The 6416-nt window shown below is 34.3% G+C and overlaps 1 long non-coding RNA gene across 1 annotated transcript; it reads right to left on the bottom strand.

The window, feature by feature from the left end:
- Window positions 1-4489: 4489 nt before the first annotated feature.
- LOC136818104 (uncharacterized) lies at window positions 4490-5386 on the bottom strand. The gene is made up of 3 exons (XR_010848203.1): window positions 5318-5386; window positions 5031-5128; window positions 4490-4684 (listed from the first exon to the last, which is right to left on the bottom strand). It is a non-coding gene; the product is annotated as an uncharacterized lncRNA (long non-coding RNA).
- Between the last annotated feature and the right edge of the window lie 1030 nt (window positions 5387-6416).

Below are 6416 nucleotides of genomic sequence, written 5' to 3' on the forward strand. Positions count from 1 at the left end.
GCTCGAAAACAAAAGAACAAGAACGCAGATGCATTCCAGAAAGATTATGAATCTGGTGGATTTCATAAAACCGGGACAACCCCAAAACAAACCGGAAAGAGAAAGAGATGTAAATAAAAATTTATTTTTTCACTGATTTTCATACTTTATTTTCATATACTTTATAAGTATTAAAATATACTTTACGAACTTATTTTTTTGGTATTTTCAAACTCTCACAAAACTCCTCCATGGTAACCTTGTGGGCGTTTGGCCAAATCTCCCCCTTGATATTTTCAGGGACCAATGCACGGAGAAATGAAATAGCCGCTCTTGGAAAAGTATATTTAGGTTGTTCTCCATCATCCAATGGACCAACTTCGTTTTCTCTCAGAGCTACTGCCCATGTAACATAAACAATGTATCTAATTTGTTCGGGTTCCTTATTCTTTCTTCTCCTATAATCTACTGTCTCTTTGAGGTCGTCGATAAACACATCAGCATCATAGCTAAACAATGAAAGGAAAATATTATTGGAATAGGGATGTATTTTTTTTGAAGTTATTTCCTAAATTTAATAGAATAGTTTTTCTGAACTTGTACAATTTATGTCAAAGCGTTCTCGTAAAACTAAAAATAACTGTCAAAGAAATTATGTAAATTGAAGGAAAACCACCTTATTTCTTCTATCTCGTGCCTCACGACTGATTCAGCCTGCCATAACGATGGTTAAGTTGACTAACGAATATACAAATTGAAGTTTACAAAAAGCACTTCTAAATGAAACAAGGGGGTTTAAAAATCATGAATTCAATTATTCTAAAACGCTGTTAAATTGCCGCAAAATATCTATTATTATTTATACAATAGGGAAACTTTTTAAACAAGAATAATTTCATTGAATTTTTCTTGTAAAAAATGGTTAGAGAGAACCGGAACTTTATGTTTATAACTTCTGTTGTTTGATGAATAATTTTGTTTAAATTCGAGCATACTAAAGATTAAGGGAAGAAACTTAAATCGATGATATCTTAAGACAGAAAATTGGGTTCATTCCAGGAGTAATAAGTCCCCTTATCTCTGAGCTACGGATTTCATTTTTTCTTTATTGTACTCAGGAAAGGTAGATCTAAAAACGTTGCCATGTTTTTATTTCTTTTTGCCATAAACCAAAGTTATTACCCTTTAAAGTAAAAAATTACTATTCTTTTGATGTTTTTGTTATTTTTTGACGTTTTATCGAATAATTCGGAAACTTAGCGCTTAGAAAAAAAAACATGGCAACGTTTTTGTCGTCCATTTTTCCGGATCGTAATCATATAAAAAGTTTTATTGAATTGCAGACATAAGGGGACTTATCACTCTTGGAAGATGACATGGTCATACTTCCTTTGTCATCTTTTATTTATTTGTCAAATTGACGAAATGGATTGTTGTCAGCGTCAATCAATAGAGAATTTAATAAGTTTTCCAAAAATATATACTTTTACTATTGAAACATATCTGTATCGAAAGCTATTAATAAAAGAGTCAGGTGTGGTGTAGAAGGTTTCCACATACCTTAAGACCGTAGGGGAAGACAGTTCGGAGCTCCTTCATCCAGAAATTTTCTCGGTCTATACGTTATTTTCTAGCTTCTGGACAGACTTTCTTTTCTACATAACCATCCCCATTGAAAACTTCAATGACCTGAATATTGAAACCTGCACATTTATCATACAGCACCTGACCCCGAGAATGTAGTAAACCCCGAGAATGTAGGTTTCTCATTTTTTAGCATTGTAGCCCTAACGATAGTTCAACTTCATAAAAATTTGTTTCAGATTATACTGTTACATCTTACTGATTATTTCTGGACAGAAAATTTTAACTTGAATTAATTTTTTCCAACGAAAATCTGAATGGGAGTTGATTGGATATTACCCGAACTGAGACATTTTTTAAATAAATCCTCTCTAAATCGAAATCTATTGGAATTAAGTTATGATGATAGGGTATTTTCTTAGTCCTAATGAACTAAGGAAATGGGGAAATTAGTCCATTTCAATATTTACTGTTCTGAGTTAGATATTTTGACGAAAATGTTTGACCTAACTTTTGGGGTTAGTTGACCTACAATTTGGGGGCCTTTATAACCCGACATAAAAAGTCTGTCAAATTATATAAAACTTGTTTGTTGTACTTTTATAACATGAAAGTACTACCTGAGAGATGATTAATGTTGAAACTTTGAGCTTTTACAACGTGTCCCAGACCCGTTGGGGCCCCAGCCCAATCAGAAAATTTGCCTAAGTATGGAGCAATAGAATTTCTATTCCAATTTGGACTTAAGTAGAAATTTTTGGACCCGATGTGGGAAAAAGTTCCACCGGGGCTGTGAAGCAGGGGTGTTGTTACATTATTCACCTATTTCAACACAAAATTTTCAACCTACAAAATAAAAACAACTTTCTTGTCTCTTCTTTTCGTCCTTCCTTTTACTTTTCCTCATTTGTAGTACGATGAAATTGATATATTTGTTAATATTTTGTCAGCGTATATTTCTAAAGTATGAATTTCACTTACAGAACAATAATTTCCGATGAATACCGAAATTCCATTCTCAACAACCGAATCTTTTCACCTACATTCTGGGGGTTAAAAAGTGAAAAAACCCAATTTTCAGAATGAGAAAATGCTCTTTAGAATATTGTTTTCGCATGAAACATTTCTAAAATTTGCTGTTATAATTAATCCAATTGAAAAAATATCAACATTTTACTATTACTAGATTTAAAGCCATAAAACCAAACCTACATTCTGGGGGCTATAACGAAAATGGGAGTCAACTTCAAGGACCAAAAAAATTGGTCTATCTATCAAAAGTAATGAAACTAACCCCTGGGAAAGGATTTTGGGAGTTCAAAATTTCGTTGAAAATATTTAATATATTTTAAAATGCAAATCTACATCTTTCAGGTCTGATTCAAATTTCACCTACATTCTCGGGGTCAGGTGCTGTATGTTGACAAACCAGTCTTTGCAGTTCTATGGATGTTCATTCGGATATTCAATTGTTTAGGTGTCGAACCGGGTTCTGGGCCTACTTTCTGAAAATTTGTGGTTTTTGATACTTGTATTTTGTCGTTTGTCTTGTTCTTGTTGTTTACCCTTTTTGTTTCTTTGTATTTGTGTGGGAGTTGTTGTTTATTTTCTATGTTTGTTAGTTTGTTTGGACTGCGGGTCGGTTCAGGGTTATGGAATCTGGGGGAGGCTGAGTGTTGGACGTCCTTCATTTTTGGATCTTGATATTCAAATTGAAAATAAGCAATTTAAGACCAAACTTTTTGATAAACGTGATGCATTTCCTTTTGAAATTGTTAGAATGCCAGACAGATCTTCCAACATGCCTTCTAAAATTTTTGACTCCTGCATAGGACCCTCCGTATTGCTCGAATTTCTTCTTTAACTAGTAGTTTTATCAAGTCTTGTCAATGCCTGTATAAGAGAATGCTGAAACAAGGTGCAAACAAATCAGGAATATGGAGAGTCTTGAAGAAATTGTATGGTAAACATCCTTTTCTTAAAGAGTTCAGCGCCGACTCAAAATTATTTTGTGATAGCCTACTGGATTTTTCATGATTTTATTTACTTTATTGTATGTTCGGGAAGAAAATTGCTGCTGATGACCACTTCGGTGGACCTGTGTCGACCTGTGTCGCAGGTGACCCTGTTTTGTTCTTGGTACATAAGCCAATCCGGCAACAAGGGTCGAAACTGAGCTACTTATGTACCCTTACAATATTGGTACCGGATTTGTGATTTTATTGGATTTGTCTTTTCATGTGTATGTCGGATGGAAATAGTTATTTAGGTGTGTGGCATTCCCGGAGGGGGGGTACTACCCTTATCGGCCGAAGGGGGTGCTCCGCTGAGGTTCGAAAAATGGACCCTACGTGGGACTCGAAATTTGCGAGAAAAGTGACCCTGAATGGGACTGAAATTCCAAAATTTTCTCAAATTTTCTACTTTTTCCCAAATTTTCCAAAAATAGGCACCCTCTTGCCCTAGTACTTGCATCTAGCCCCCCCCCCCCGGCCAAGCCGGCAAAAAAACGTTTAAAAAACGTTTTTCACAACGTTTGGAAAACGTTTTTTTCAGGTTGTATTTGTCGCACTTTACAACGTTTTTTCACAACGTCAAAAAAACGTTTTTTTAACGTTTATAGATTACGTTTTTGCGAGGCGTTTAAAAAACGTTGTTTCTACGTTTTCTCCTAGCCACTTGAAAGACGTCTTTTTGGAACGAATTATGGACGTCTCAAGGACGTTTCTGAGAGGTCTTAATTTTATTAATTTCGGTATGGTACGTTTCTGAGACGACTTAAAAACGTCTTTAAAAGTTATTTTAGATTAGTTTTAACACGTCTCTAAGACGTTCTTTGCCAAAATAATTCCTATTCATTGCACTATTATGAGAAAGACCGTACACACATTTGATTTTTCTTTGAATGCTCTTTTCTATATAATTTTCTGTGTATGAAAATCTACAATCAGTATAAATTAAACGTAATGAAATCAAACATTTGATGTTCTTTCTTCCGTCCTTCCTTTCTGGCATCTTTGTGATAATCATTCCAAACGTTTCCAGTATGATTGCTATTCGAAGTGTTAAAAAACGATATCTTGATTGCGATTTCTTTGGTCTCCTTCACACATTTGCGATCCTGAAAAAATAAAAGACGAATAGTAAATTTGATGTTTAAAGAGTTTTTAGCTACGGTTGAGACGTTGAAAACTATCTTTTCTTTCCACGGGAAAAAGAATGCTCCAGAAGGATAAAGAAAAAACTTCTTAAATTTCATGGCCAAACTTTATGTTTCACGAAATGTATTCTACCAAGATACATTTATTCTACCAAGGACTTTGCTAAATTATTGTCGTTGAGACAGGGGTGTTTCCAAGTCAAATTTCAGTAGTTTGAAGTACCAAGCTCACTCATGCAGGGGTATTAACAAGAAATTAGCATAGTTTGGGAAAGATATTATTAAAGTCTTGTTACATTTCACCTACCTTTACTAGCATATTTTCGGTACTTTCTGCTGGCGACCACACAAAGTCAGCTGAGGATAGTCGCAATAAGGAAACCAATAATACACTCCAGCTTGAATCTGAGGGAAAAGAAGTTAAAATAAAAAGTTTTAACATAAAGTTTACTGAAGATTATGTAATTTTTCCAAGGTTTGCTCTCAAAAATAAATATCATCAGAAACTGAAACCTGAAATAAGCTACACCGATAAAGCCTCTAAGAATTAACTTAAATATCAAAAGCATTTTCAGTTTAATGTAAACTACTTACATTATCTAGTTGATTTTTGTAAAAGAACCAGCTTCTTCCAGTCTTCGTGCATTAAACATCCAACTTTTACAGAACCTTTACTTTATTTGATTTTTGTTTTGAACTACAAGTGATTTCGAATTCGAACGTTTGAACGTTCGAAAGCTGTCCAGAAAAGAAGCCATTCCATTGTTAATTTGGCGGACGATGGGGGGGGGCGAGTGGATGGGACGGGGAGCGGGTGCGTGGTTTGTAATTTGGAAAGGGCGTGATGGAGAGAATTTCACAAGTTTCTATTCTACGGGTGGGCGATCTTACGAGGTATTCAAACAGGGAGTGGGCGTTTTATTAAAATATATTATATTTATATATTTCAAAAAAGTGTTATATATTTCAAATCGATTTCAAATATAAATCTTGGGCACTACACTTTCGTCTCAAAAAAACGTTTTATAGACGTTTAAAAAACGTTGATCAAAATCACGTTTAAATCAAGTTTAGAAAAAACGTTTCTTAAACGTTGTTAGCAAAACCTTTGAAAAACGTTTGGATTGTAACGTTTCAACAACGTTTTATAAACGTTATGAAATAACGCGTTTTCTCTGCAACGTTGAAAAAACGTTTTTAAAACGTTTTTTGGCAACGCGTTTTTTCACAACGTAATTTAAACCTAAAAAAAACGTTTTGAAAACGTTGTGTGCCGGCTGGGGGGGGGTGGCATTTGGTCGATGGATGTGTACTAAGTGGCAGTTTTTACACTAGGTTTGGATAGTGGTAGTATTCCAGCATTTGTTTTGAACTATTTCCATCGATGATCTTTCCTATTGATTTTGTCTTATATATTTTTCTTTGGATTGATTTGCTAGTTTTGGGTTCAGTTGTTAAACCTTTTCTTTTGGAAAGGTAGTTTTTGGCCTTCATTAACAGCTCTGTATTACTTTCTTCATGTCCCTATTTTGTATGTATTCTGTTGAGCTTGTGTTAATGATTTTACGGAAGTGTGTTTGTCAGAGGTCTTTGCAATTCATTGTTTCTCCAATATTACTTTTCTTCTATCATCTTCATTTAAATTCCCTTTGACTTTTTGCTAAATTTCCCTGTTTCGGAATGATTTATACAT

The sequence above is a fragment of the Clytia hemisphaerica genome, unplaced genomic scaffold (genome assembly GCF_902728285.1).
Source record: "Clytia hemisphaerica strain Z4C2 unplaced genomic scaffold, Clytia hemisphaerica genome assembly, whole genome shotgun sequence".
In the NCBI taxonomy this organism is placed as follows: Eukaryota; Metazoa; Cnidaria; class Hydrozoa; order Leptothecata; family Clytiidae; genus Clytia; species Clytia hemisphaerica.